General features: G+C 39.9%; 4 long non-coding RNA genes across 4 annotated transcripts; 1 reads left to right on the forward strand and 3 right to left on the reverse strand.

Annotated features, from left to right (window-relative positions):
• Window positions 1-279: 279 nt before the first annotated feature.
• LOC116045725 lies at window positions 280-3151 on the reverse strand. Its single transcript, XR_004103990.2, has 3 exons — window positions 2996-3151; window positions 2727-2910; window positions 280-486 (listed from the first exon to the last, which is right to left on the reverse strand). It is a non-coding gene; the product is annotated as an uncharacterized LOC116045725 (long non-coding RNA).
• LOC116045726 lies at window positions 929-10985 on the forward strand. The gene is made up of 3 exons (XR_004103991.2): window positions 929-939; window positions 6969-6976; window positions 10856-10985. It is a non-coding gene; the product is annotated as an uncharacterized LOC116045726 (long non-coding RNA).
• On the reverse strand, window positions 3751-4546 carry LOC116045724. Its single transcript, XR_004103989.2, has 3 exons — window positions 4456-4546; window positions 4057-4160; window positions 3751-3924 (listed from the first exon to the last, which is right to left on the reverse strand). It is a non-coding gene; the product is annotated as an uncharacterized LOC116045724 (long non-coding RNA).
• A 1381-nt stretch (window positions 10986-12366) lies between the features above and the next one.
• Window positions 12367-12985, reverse strand: LOC116045727. The gene is made up of 3 exons (XR_004103992.2): window positions 12865-12985; window positions 12623-12702; window positions 12367-12417 (listed from the first exon to the last, which is right to left on the reverse strand). It is a non-coding gene; the product is annotated as an uncharacterized LOC116045727 (long non-coding RNA).
• Between the last annotated feature and the right edge of the window lie 1303 nt (window positions 12986-14288).

Consider the following 14288-nt stretch of genomic DNA (forward strand, 5'->3'; position numbering starts at 1 on the left):
CCAAATGGGGGCCCCGGGCTTCCTCCGGGCAGGGTCACTCCATCTCTTCCTCGGTCACTCATAGGGTTTTTGAACCATTCTTTGTCTGGCCCCTCACCTGAGACCACTTTGCCTTGGGAGACCCTACCAGGAGCACAAAGCTCCAGACAACACAGCCCTCAGGTTCATAGGGACACACAAACCTCTCCACCACGATAAGGTGATGGTTCCAGGAGAGGTAAATGCATCTTGATGTAAGATTTATTTTTCAAAAATACAATGAATTATAAGGCTGTAGAGAACAGTGCGCCTATTGCAGACTTATATTCTGAGGGTTTAATTACATTATTTTAATATAGTCAGTCGTGAACTAAAGTGGGCCGGTCTAAGGCATGAAACTCCAGGGCTGAAAATGAGTCCCAATCCGGCCCTGCCTTTATGCATCAGGATTCTTTCTTTGAGTACCCGTTGTCCTCCACCACATATGGCATCCACTTGTTAGATGGCCTATCGAGCACAGTCAGATATTTTAAGTCAGACCTGATAGAACAGAAGGCATTCCTTGTTCCGCGTGGGCGGAAATTTGTCGCTATCCCTCTGTTACACAAAGATTAAATGCTCTTCACATGCAGCTTCAGCCTAAGATCATTCAGTTGTCCTGTGCCATAAAAACAGTGTATTTCTCCTCCTAACTCAACTGTAACACTGTGAAAGCTGCTGTCTTTGTTGGATGGTATTCAGCTGTTCTATATGACCAATGTGAACCAGTTCTAAACAGTCTCTCCCGTGCACACAAATCCGTGCTTCCTTAAAGGCATACTATGCAACTTTTCCAGCTTCGGTCCCCCTACAGGTTGATTCATTGGAACTGCATCACCGAAGCTGGAAAAGTTGCATAGTATGCCTTTAAATCGCTTGGATTTTTGCAGTGACATTGTATGATTTCTCACTTGCTTTAAAGTCAGCCATAAAAATCCCTTTCATATGGAGTGGTATTGTTGAGCCGAACTGATTGACTTGCTTCTCTGGCCACTATAGTTTCATTGTAGTTTTGGACTTTAGCTGTTAAAACTTTGACTCAGTCACAATATTACACACATCCTCTATCAACCTGATCCTTTACCAGTACTGTTAGTGTTCCATCCTTGGCACTATCATTGACTGTAAATAGATGATCATCTTTACGGTCACTGGTTTCTTGTGTGCCTTTGTTTTACACATACCAAATTGTCTTTTGCTGCTGTTAGTTTTTTGCTATTGTGCATTTATGACTGATGTGCCCTTCATGCCCACACCGGTAACACTTCATTCTGTGCTCCTCACATGGTGACCAATTCTGAGTTATGAAGAACCTGTGTCGTACCGTTTTGCACTTACCTCTCGTCTCTTCTCCACTGCGTTCGGAGTAGGGCTGGATGATTAATCGAAAAATAATCGTAACCGAAATTCAGAGCCTATAACCGACGTAATTTTACCAAGTCGGTTATTTCGGTCTTTTAATCCTATTAATATTTCCGCGGCCGCCCACTGTGTGTTAATGTACTTTCCCCTTAAAACATATTACGGCCGCCGCGTGTGTAGTCACGTGACTCTGCCCCGTCCAGTCTGCGACCATAGGTGCTTTCCGATCAGATAGTGGCCTACTTGTACTTTTTAGAGGAAAAGTACACTTCTAAGCAGTTCTAAGAACTACTCCCCCTTTTTTCCCGTTTGCATTCCCACTGGCCAAGTGGCCATAGGGACTGGTAGGAGGGGTAAGGGAGAGACGCAAGCATGGCAACGGTATTTATAGCATCGTCACTAGACCTTAGCATCACATACAACAACAACAAATGATGCTAATACTTGTGCACTTTTCCTATATTAAATGCACGTCCATTCTCGTAGTAATTCACGTAATGTTTTGCTCAACACAGACGGCTTTATTATACTCAGAACAGACCCCGCCTCTGCCTGCAGCGCTGTGTGTGTGTGTGTGTGTGTGTGTGTGTGTGTGTGTGTGTGTGTGTGTGTGTGAGACGGCCGGCAGGCCGCAGGACACGCTTTTGGAGTTTAACTCCGAAAAGACGGTTAACCACAGGTTCCTGTTAATCTTATGATGGACATTTATTATTTATTTTCTACATTTTTAGGAACCTTTTTTTTTTACATTAAAACTTAAATTACTTTTTTTATAAGACGTTTTTATTTCATTGTAAAATCTACTGTTGTAGATTTCAGTTCAGTTGTTTGAAATATTTAATAAATAAGCATTAATTGCTATCTGTGTGCTGTTTCCTCATTTTAGAATCACAAAGATAGGATTATGCACTCTTTCATTAGAAAAAATAACCGTGAACATATTTACAGTATAAGAAAATATTTTTTTTTTTAAATAATCGTTCAATAATCGTAATCGAGGTAATTTGTTAGATTAATCGTGATTATGATTTTAGCCAAAATCGTCCAGCCCTAGTTCGGAGTCAAGTTCTCCATCTTTGCAGCTTGTTGGTCTGCTGCCTCCGTTGTCTGTGTGATTTTTCAAAATTATCCTTGTTATCCTCACATGCAGAAAACTGTTCATAGTTTTGTTGTGCTTGTGCCTGTTGTCTAAACATGTCTCTTATATTTGTATACAAGATAAATGCAGTACAGAAATGTGTAAAAAAAAAAGTATAGAATTATATACAATATGGGTTTTTGGGCTTTTCTCTTTTTTGTGGGATTGGATTCTTTTTTGTCATTGTTTCAAACTATAGAAAATGTACCTGATAGTGGAATTTGAGGAGCATAAGGAGACGGCTCCCATTGCAAAAAATTGGATGGAGGATGGCCAAGCCTGGTGGCCTCCATTTACTGACAGGACAAAGCTTCTGAGAAGCGTCAGAAAAATGGAGCCTCCACAGCTGGACAAAGGCTGGGTCCGGCACCGGGTCCGAGTACTCTTTGAAACTGGTAATACATATTAGACAGATTAGTATATCAAAAATAACATTTGCCCTAAATGACATGATAGGAAATAAGCTTTTTTTTCCACCTCAGATTCTTTTGACAATATCGTGGAGAAGTGGAAGAGGTCTTGTGAGACGTCCGACCTAAATTCAGACACAGAACCCTCAAAGAGGAAATCAAAGTACGTTTGGCATTATTATAAAAACTTAAAGGAACACACCGACTTATTGGGACTTTAACTTATTCAACTTTAACTCCATACATACCCTTCTCAACTCCGTGCGTGTTGTAACTCTGTCTGACAGCCCCACCGGTAGCTTAGCCTAGTACAGATCCTGGAGGTAACCAGTTCCAACTAGCCTACTGCTCCGAATAAGTGACAAAATAACGCCAACATGTTCCTATTTACATGTTGTGATTTGTATAATCACAGGGTGTACAAATAACAAGGTCATATGAGACACAACCATCTTCTAACCGTATACATACTGGGAACTATATTCTCAGAAGGCGAAGCAGTGCTACTTCTGCTACTTGGGCGGAGTGATATGCTTGCAGCACCTGAGAAGCCCCGAGCAGAGAGTAGCAATGCTTTGCTTTTCTGAGAATATAGTTCCCGGTTTTAGAAGATGGCTGTGTCTCATGTGACCTTGTTATTTGTACACTCTGTGACTATACCGGTTACCTCCAGGAGCTGTGCTAGGCTAAGCTACCGGTGTGGCCGCCAGACAGACTTACAACATGCACAGATATGAGAAGGGTATGTATGGACTTATCTAACTCTGGGGGTTACGGTGAATAAGCTAAAATCCCAATAAGTCGGCGTGTTCCTTTAAACATTGTGTACTATCTTTCTATGAATCTGTTGATGAAACTCATTTCTGTTGCAGAAAAAACCCTCGATACTCTTCGTCCGAAGAGATTTCAGACACAGCGCCCCCTCCACCTAAACCCAAAATGAAAAAGGCTGCAAGGGCTCAGCCACCAGCACCAACTCCACCACCACCACCACTCCTTCGGGAGACAACGCAGAGAGGTAACAGTGAAAAAGTTGGATAGTTATTTTTTTGCAGGTGTAGAATATTACATACAGAAAACTTATACTATCCAGCTTTTAATGTTTGAGTTACAATAAAGTATACTAACCAAAGCTGTCTTTTTTTTTTTAGCAATGGCTCAACTTGGAGCAGGCCAGGACAGGCCAAATGAGGCGGACCACAACCCTCCACCAATGCCCTGTAGTAAGCTGTCTGAAACGGTATCAAAAGAAAAGCTTTATTTAATAGTAGCAGAAGTATTTGTAGTACATCTAGCCTCTGCTCCCACCAGAAATAAGTACACTGTACAATGAACAAACAAATTATTAGGCTTACAACTCCACGATAAAGTCGTCATCATCGTTTGGCATGCACAGACTGATTTGCGTGACCACAGTTGCAACACAGCTCAAATGTTCAACACCGAGCAGTGCAGTTGAACCTTCTGCCCTATGTGAGTACTGAGTTACCTTGACATATCATCTTGGCTACATTACAGATGACTTACCCGCTGTCATATCCTCTGCCATGGCTCCATGGAATAGTTGGACAGATGAGGCTGCCCATAACGTGCCCATGCCCAGTGGTAAGCTCTGTGAAAACAATTTTTAGGGTTATTCAAAGCTTTGGAATTTAAAAAAAATATATTGTCTTAGCAAAATGATTCATGTTGTCAAACAATGGACTTTTTCACCTTTGCTCTCTCCCCTTGGAAATTAGGTGAAAGCTCAACATGGCAGGGGATGAATTTCCACCCTATTGCTTCAAGTAATTCCAGAATTTCTTTTATGCTCACAATAATAACAATGGCAATATTAAGTTAATGTACATAATTTGCAGCTCTACATGAAAGTTCAAATAACATTGTAGTAAGTTATGGTCTTACAAACTGTAATTAAACTGTCATTAAATGCAAACCCCACCTCCCAAGCTCTTCAGTCTTCAAGCGACTCCAGGTCTTCTTGTGCCTGCCCAATGCACTGGTAAGCTGTTAAACCCTACAGCAAATATTAAAAATAACTGTGCATGTTATGTACTTGGATGTATTAAAAATAAGCTTTGATGTAGTAATTGCTTTTTAGCTCTGCTTGCTACATTTCTTTGTTGGGTAATGATAGCTTACCTTTTATGAAGCTTCATATTATGTAGAACAACTGCTTAGTGTACCTTAGCTTACTTAAACTCCCTCTAACACACTACTCTACAACTATTTCTCTCAAGCAATAAGACAATGTAATTAACAAATAGTGTGTTTATAAACAAAGTAACAAAGACACAAGTATCTCACATGTCTGTCCAAATTATTTTCTAGCTGTTGAAAGAACAGTTCTGGAGGCAATTGGAGGTATTGAGCTGCAGTTGCAGCACCTTACCTCTGTGGTGCTGTCCCTCGTGGAGAGACGGCCACCACGAGGAGGAGAATTTCTCCCCCCTCATCACCATGGACAACTTCACCCACCTGGATGGGCAGCTGGCAGATGCTGGGAGGAGGCAGAGAATGGTATAATATTAAGTTAGGTAGCAACACTCGATTTATGCTCACATTTCTCTATTTTCTAAGATCTAGTCCCACTCAGATTTGTACCTAATTTATATTTTTGTTTACAGATTTCCAAGTTGTCACTGGTTGGGGGGCAAACGATTAGAAAAACGTGTTGCCGTATTTGCGCATAAAAGGCACACGGGTCTGTGCCTTGGTGACCTGTAAGTAAATGAATAACTTGTAATACACTACTAAAAGTTCACTTAGAGGTGCATAAAACAGTTAAATTGTTAGATAGAAATAAAATGGTAGAATATGTTCCTCTCAATATTGAAATGTTACGCTATTATTGCTAGAAATCTCCATCCCTTATACGTTGACTTAAATGGTATAAACAAACTTGAGAAGTCATGTTCTATGGAAATATAAATCAATCCACAACAAAGAAATCAATAGCTATAGAGTTTAAAGAGCTAGTTCGGGTAATAACTTTATCATAAGTATATTAGCAATTAACAATGTATAGATATAAATACATCAATACTGTGTCTGTGTCTAATAACATTTCAATTCAATTCAATTCAATTAAATTTTATTTATAGTATCAAATCATAACAAGAGTTATCTCGAGACACTTTTCAGATAGAGTAGGTCTAGACCACACTCTATAAAGCCCCAACAATTCCAATAGTTCCCCCAAGAGCAAGCATTAGCAGTGGCTATTGCGACAGTGGCGAGGAAAAACTCCCTTTTAGGAAGAAACCTCGGCAGACCCAGACTCTTGGTGGGCGGTGTCTGACGGTTGGGGTTATGATGGTACAGGATGTAGCGTGGCACAGCAGAGCATGGGTGGACGCGGTGGATGCAGCAGGACGTAGCCGGGCATTGCAGGGAATCGCAGAGCGTAGCAGGGTGTAGCAGGTCCATAGCCACAGCTGCACCCAAGACCCAGGTCTTGGTGTCGCCCTAATCCGAGGCGATGTTCTGGGCGAAGAAGAAACATAAGGACTTTGGGGAGTAAACTCCCCAGAGCTAGGTGAGTAACAAGCACTTCTGAGACAGGATGTGCATAAAAGGAAACAAAAGAAAAGAGCGTGTCATAAGAAGGAACTTCCTCGGCAGTCTAGAATTATAACAGCATAACTAGGAGAGGCACTATATTATTGATTATACGATAGGTAAATCTGATGACTGTAAAGAGAAGCAGAGAAAAGCAGGGGTGCTGTGTCTGCAGCTATACACCCTGCCCCGCCGGTCTAGGCGTTCACTGCAACTCCTCACTCCCTAACTATAAGCTTTATCAAAGAGGAGAGTTTTCAGTTTAGTCTTAAATGTAGCGACGGTGTCTGCCCCCCGAACCCAGATTGGGAGCTGGTTCCACAGGAGAGGAGCCTGATAGCTGAAGGCTCTGCCTCCCATTCTACTTTTAGAGACTCTAGGAACCACAAGTAACTCTGCATTCTGGGAGCGTAGTGCTCTAGTGGGACAATAAGGTACTAAGAGGTCCTCAAGATATGAAGGAGCTTGACCATTTAGAGCTTTATAGGTCAGAAGAAGGATTTTAAATTCAATCCTGGATTTTACAGGAAGCCAATGGAGAGAAGCTAATACAGGAGAAATATGATCTCTTTTCTTAGTTCTTGTCAGAACACGCGCTGCAGCATTCTGGATCAGCTGGAGAGTCCTAACGGACTTATTTGAGCATCCTGATAATAAGGAATTACAGTAGTCCAGCCTGGAAGTAACGAATGCATGGACTAGTTTTTCTGCATCGTTTTGAGATAGGATGTTCCTAATTTTAGCAATGTTACGAAGGTGAAAAAAGGCTGTTCTAGAGGTTTGTTTTAGATGGGCGTTAAAGGATAGATCCTGATCAAAAATAACTCCTAGATTTCTGACAGTAGTACTGGAGGCCAGGGCAATGCCATCCAGAGTAATTATATCTTCGGCTAATGAGGTTCGTAGGGGTTTGGAGCCCAGCACAATAACTTCGTTTTTTTTTGAGTTTAACATCAGGAAATTGTAGGCCATCCATGATTTTATATCTTTAATGCAAGCTTGAAGTTTAGCTAGCTGGCTGGTTTCGTCTGGCTTGATTGACAGATATAATTGGGTGTCATCCGCATAACAGTGAAAGTTAATTGAGTGTTTCCTAATAATATTGCCTAGAGGAAGCATATATAAGGAGAATAGAATTGGTCCAAGCACTGAGCCTTGAGGAACGCCATGGTTAATTTTAGCGTAATTGGAGGGTTTATTGTTAACATTAACAAATTGCGATCGATCAGAGAAGTAGGACTTAAACCAGTTTAGTGCGATTCCTTTAATGCCAACTAAATGTTCCAGTCTCTGTAAGAGGATGGTATGGTCAATAGTATCACGTATGAAAAATGTTTACAATAGTTACAAACGTGTTAAATATCACAAGAGTTAATGTTAATTCGTCTTTTTAAACTAACAAAGTTAAGGAGGCTAACTTTCCTGATACTAATATATATTTGTATTATTAGTTATAATTAGTAATGTCTCAGTAAGATGCTCAAAATTATGTTTGTTATGTGTGTGTTATTGAAGCAGATCCGGGGCTGAACTGCTGTTCCTTGAGTAGTCGCTTGAGGCGAGTCATTCTCCTTGGCCCCTAATGTTAAAAAATTCAAGATAAGATATTTGGTTTGAAAACCCAATTTTGTTGTTGTTACCACGATTACAAATGCATGTCTGTCATTTGGGGCAAAGCAAACCACTTAAAATTGGCGACAGAGTGAAAAATTGTAATAGTATCCCTTCGGCTATGTTAAAAAAAATTTAAACATGGGGGAGCGGGAATCGACTTGGCTAATTGACCCTTCGCTAAGCCCTGCCCTCCTTAGTTACTGTTGCTACACCTGTCAAGCTTTCGTGCCTGGCACGTTCATTACAGTATGTATGCACATGTCAGACATTCCCAAGGAGATAATTAGTCATTTTTGGCGAACAGGTGAAATATCTGAGAGAGCAAGACAAAAGGGACTGCAGTATGCATTTGAGGGATATATCCACGACATAATATGCAACTGATGAGAGAATAATTTCATCAAAATTGAAGCTAAAGCCTATAGGTCATGCAATAATGTGAGCCGCCTCATACGCTGACCATTGAAATGGGAAACACACAAACTGAGGAACAGCTATGTTCATGCACAGCAGGGTAAGTGATATTTGAAAATAATCTAATAATTATAATAATTATAAATCAAACAGCTTATCCATAAATCTTGTGGAATAAACACAAGACATTAGCTTGAACACTTTGCAATGATAACATTCTCCTGCTTATATTTTTAGCGATTAACAAATGCTGAAATATATTGTAAAGTATGTCAGTGAGCCTCCGTCTTGCCTTTAATCATCTTAAGGATGGGTTAATAACAGATGTGTACCCACTCGATCGCTCTCTGGGACATGTTTTCATGCTAATCAAATGTGTTTGGAGCTTGAAACAAGCTAGCGCGGACCGCTGATTAGCTTACAACGCTAGTATTCGGGACAGAAAGACAATAGTTCCAAAGATGGCGGCCACCTGTATACAAGAACGCGACTGTCTTTATAATCTATCTTTTCAATAAACTGTCTGTACACTTACAAAGTTCTCAATGCTTCGGTTAACATTTAGGGATCCTCATTATGCTACTGTTGAAGGGTGGTGATATTTTAAGCCTTTTTAGTGGTATAAATAGCGATTTGTTTTTACTTTTCCTGTGCCCCGAATACTAGCATTGTAAGCTAATCAGCAGTCCGCACTAGCTAGCTAACATTAGCGTGTTCTTGCCTTGGAGCAAATGTATGTGTTTTTGTTAATACTGTCGACATTTAGCTAGTTGTGATTGGGGCCTCCCACACTGCTTGATCCACGCCCGGCCTTTCTCCCCTTGGGTTTTAGGTTTTGGGAAGGGAAAAATTCCACCACCCCGTCCAAACTTTTAGGATACCGGGTATCGGATTTGCACAACGCTTAGGCGTATGGTGTTTCCCTCGCTCGAAAGCTTGACAGACCTCCCGCGCTTAGTTACGGTTGCTAAGCCACGATTGGCCTGTGGCGGTTTTCGGGTGTGGCTTAGCGAAGGGTCAATTCGGAAAAACTGCAGTCTCCCCCTCCACTAACACACAACATGACAAATGTCGTTTTCAGCATCTTACTGAGATATTACAAATTACTTAAATAAAATATACTGTATACCTGACACAAGCTACAGGCAGTCACTTTAATGTTAGCTTAAAATGAGAATTAACAACAACTTGTTTTTAATCAGTAAAATCTTTCAACCCCTCTATTCAATGTTGCTTATTTTTGCTATTTATTTTTGCATTAACATCTAAAAGCAGCACAAAAGTCTTTTCTGAGTCTTTATGGTCAGAACAGGTTAGATGATTGTCCTAAAATGGCAGCGGCGACAACTGTATAGCATCATGGCATCAGCAGATTAGCTAGCATTTTGCGTTAGAGGGCTAACTTTAGCGTCATTAATTGCGTGCCATTAATGGCAAACTGAATCAACACAGTTACTTAAATCATCAATTTTATATTGTACAGGCTATGCAAAATAATTGTTAATATTAATAACACATTAAACATAACTAAACGTAACTAAACTTAAATTACATTTGCTCGTCACGTTGCTCTGTCAGACGGACAGTTCCAAAAAGAAGAAAGTTCTGCCTGCTGAGCGCCATGGATGTATTAAGAGAACGTGTGTAAAGGACCCCCTGAAGGCTGTTCGTCTTCACTGCCTGACCAAATTGCCAGACTGTACTATCTTGTAGGCTATTGACACCACCTGTCGGTTGAAAGGCGGTACAACTGGTTAAGCAGATGGGAGATTTTAAAAGTACTCTTCCCAAAACATATTCCACTAAATTAAACCAGTCTCTTATTCACTTGCTGTGCAGAAACCATTCTATACTATATTTACCCTACCTCTATAGAAAACCGAGAAGACTAGATAAAACAAAATAAATATTATGATAATAATTTGAATCCAACGATTTTCTTACAGCAGCAGGAATGAGAAACCTAGTCCTCCAGACACCCACGGAACCGGAGGCAGAGAAGGCCATGAAGGAATTCCTCCAGCTGGTACCTGAGCGCCACCACCGCCGGGCAAGATAGCTAGATGTCCAAGTTCTTTTCTTTTAATTTTTTTATTATTTGTTAATGTTTTTATGTTGTTAATTGAATTTAAATAGTCTAAAATAAATGTTTGTTCAACAAAAAGTGAGAAGTTTACTGGTCTTGTTTATACCAGCGATCCTACAGAGTGATTAAGATGTTTTCAAGTAATTAGGTTAATAATTGTTGTCATCTTCTAGACAATGCTATGCTTTTCTACAGATTTGACTATGGTATTATTGGACTGTAGCTATAGTTTATTATAAAGTACCCAGTAAGCACACATACGTCGCGGCGACGTATTGGCGATGTAATCAAAATGCATCGGGGATACGTAGTATTTTGGTAGTTTGCTCACTGGCACGACGTCCCCGCGACGTCGCTGCGCTACGTTTCAGCGACATATAGCCGCTCTCTCTGCGACGTATACATATATACATCGTTCTAACGTATGCCATACGTCGTAGAGATGCAGGCAATATACATCGTTCTAACGTATGCCATACATCGTAGAGATGTAGGCTTATACGTCGTTCTAACGTATGCAATACATCGTAGAGATGTAGGATTATACGTCGTTCTAACGTATGCAATACATCGTAGAGATGTAGGCTTATATACGTCGTTCTAACGTATGCAATACATTGTAGAGATGCAGGCTTATATACATCGTTCTAACATCTGCTATACATCTTACAGATGTGGTCATCTTCCTGTTATACATAGTACAGATGTCTAGTAGATATCTACATCCACCAGATATCATTTATACCGTCTGCAGATGTCAGGCGCTATATACCGTATATGTTATCCTAACATACCTTTACTCTTTAAATGTTGATAAAATAAATTACAAATTACTTACCTTAGTACACCGAGAATATTTTAGATAGGGGGCCTAATTAACATTTTACTGCTATAACTACTACTACTTTATAATAAACTATAGCTACAGTCCAATAATACCAGTCTAATCTGTAGAAATCATAGTCTAGAAGATGACAAACAATTATTAACCTAATTACTTGAAAACATCTTAAATCACTCTGTAGGATCGCTGGTATAAACAAGACCAGTAAACTTCTCACTTTTTGCTGAACAAACATTTATTTTGAACTATATAATTAATCAATAAACATAAAAAACATTAACAAATATTAAAACATTAAACATTAAAATAAAGAATTATCTTGGCCGGCGGTGGTGGCGATTAGGTGCCAGCCGGAGAAACTCTTTGATGGCCTTCTCGGCCTCTGCTTCCGTCGGCGCCTGGAGGACCGGGTTCCTCATTACTGCTGCTGTAATAAAATCGTTGGATTCGAATTATTATCATACTATTTATTTTGTTTTATCTAGTCTTCTCAGTTTTCTATAGAGGTAAAATGGTATAGAATGGTTTCTGCACAGCAAGTGAATAAGAGACTGGTTTAACTTAGTGGAATATATATATTTAAAAAATGTAATAATTCTGGATTCGCTTCTAGTGAATGTTAAAAATGTTAAAAACGTAACGTTTTAACCAAGGACCCTGTCAGTGTTCGGGCTGGTAAGTTGATATACCCCGCAACAAATTATCCGCTGAAATATAGACGTTTCTTTCGCCATGCAAAGTCTATATGAAAAGTCTTTTTGGGCCATGGGGTGCAGTACCACCGTTATCCGCTAAGCCCATTGTGGCTTTTAGACTCGGCGCTCTTCCTGGGGGCTTGGCCAGACCCACATCAAGATGTTGGGTCTGGGAACTCTCCATTGACAGGGCTCAATCCGAGGGGGGGGGGTTAAACGGTTGTCTTTCAAACTCCCTCTGCATGCAATAGGATAGCGCTACAACCAGGCTGATCCTGCAAGAGATCATAAAGTAGTATTCACTCAGTTAAATTGCAGAAATCTACCACAAACATTCATAAAAAACAAATGTTCAAAAAAAAAAAAAATAAATAAATAAACTTTGTATTATGAAATAAGACATCCAAGGGATGCATATAATTCTCCCAGTCTCTGCGTGAAGTAATGTAAACAAAAAATAAGTATACGCAAATTACACACCTCTCCAAGTATGATGAGAATGTCATTTTTCTCCCTGAACAGGATCGGCAACAGCAGGATTGCAGCTCTGAAATCAATCCCTGAAAAATAAGTAAAAAAATAAAAGAAAGTGTATTAGGTGAATGTACAGTGTATTTTGGTTGGTTAGGCCTTATCTTGTCTGAAGACAAATAGAAAAGAAATTAAGCTTAAATGGCTCCACAACACTAGGGGTGACCACGGCTGATCAGTGAGTCACTTACCAGGGACATCTTCGGTGAGGGCAGCCTCTCTTTCCTCCAAAGCCAGATCTGCAAGGGGAGATTTCCTTCGAGTCAGTCTAAGCACTGTGGGTACTAGGATCTTAAAGCCATCTTAAAATCTTCGGCAGATATTCATTCTGCAACACAGCACAAACAACAAACAGGAAACATGTCACAACATTATCATAGGATTTTAAAATTAAATTTCAAAGAGAGCCTTTAGTAATTTAATATGAACTCCAACACAAATATAAGGAAATAAAACATGTAGACAAACCCTGCATGGACTCTTACAATAAAACAATAGTCTTAAAATGTATGGCAAATTAACCATACTGTAACAATACTGTTACAGTAAAAGTCCTGCAGTGTAAATGTTACTTAAGCAAAAGTCTGTAAGTATTATCAGGATAATGTAGTTAAACATTAAAACATGTTAGAAAGTGTAAAGGATCCAACCAGTTGTGTGTTTAATGGACTAATCATCTCAGTTTACTTTAGAATCAAACATCAGATTTTATAAACTACATGTGTTCTGTGAGCAGTAATCTTAATGTGTAAAGTAACTAGTAACTAAAGCTGTAACAGATGAATGTAGTGGAGTAACTAAAGTAACTAGTAACTAAAGCTGTAACAGATGAATGTAGCGGAGTAACTAAAGTAACTAGTAACTAAAGCTGTAACAGATGAATGTAGCGGAGTAACTAAAGTAACTAGTAACTAAAGCTGTAACAGATGAATGGATTGTAAACACAGACGTTTGATGACGTTGGGAAGTTACATGGAATTATGGGAGTTTTTATTGCTAAACACTAGAGTTGAGCCAGATACTCGGCTGAAACGAGTATCCGGTACGGATAAAGCACTTTTGCTGAGTACGAGTATTATACGAGTAATACGAGTCAATATCTGTGCTCGGATTGAATAAAAATCCTCATTGGGTAGTTGACTGTGTCTGCGTTCTGTGATAGGCTAGTCGTCACATCGCCCCTCCCCTACACACATACAGATTTATTGTGTTGCTGTGTCCCGCGCTGCTCACTTACACAGAACCTCTCTCTCTCTCTCTCTGTCTCTCCCTCAGTCACTCAGGTTCGCGGGTCTTTTCCGTTAACGTTAGGGTTTCTTCAGCTTCAGCTTTTACTTCGGTTTGTAGTACTTACTTATTAACTAGTAGAGTTCTGGTAAATGTGGGGTTTGTTCAGACGTGGTGCTTGGTAGAATGCGACTCTCGGAGATTTTTTTTTCTTTTTTAAACCGTCAGCTGGCTCTAAACAGATCTGAAAAACAGCGTCGGACTATTTGATCCGTAGAACACAGTCCCCCCCGCCCCCCTCTCTCTCTTTCTCTCTCTCTCTCTCTCTCTCTGTCTCTCTCTTACTCACTCACACACACACATACCTGGTGTGGAAATAAAAAAAATA

Source organism: Sander lucioperca, chromosome 4, assembly GCF_008315115.2.
Source record: "Sander lucioperca isolate FBNREF2018 chromosome 4, SLUC_FBN_1.2, whole genome shotgun sequence".
In the NCBI taxonomy this organism is placed as follows: domain Eukaryota; kingdom Metazoa; phylum Chordata; class Actinopteri; order Perciformes; family Percidae; genus Sander; species Sander lucioperca.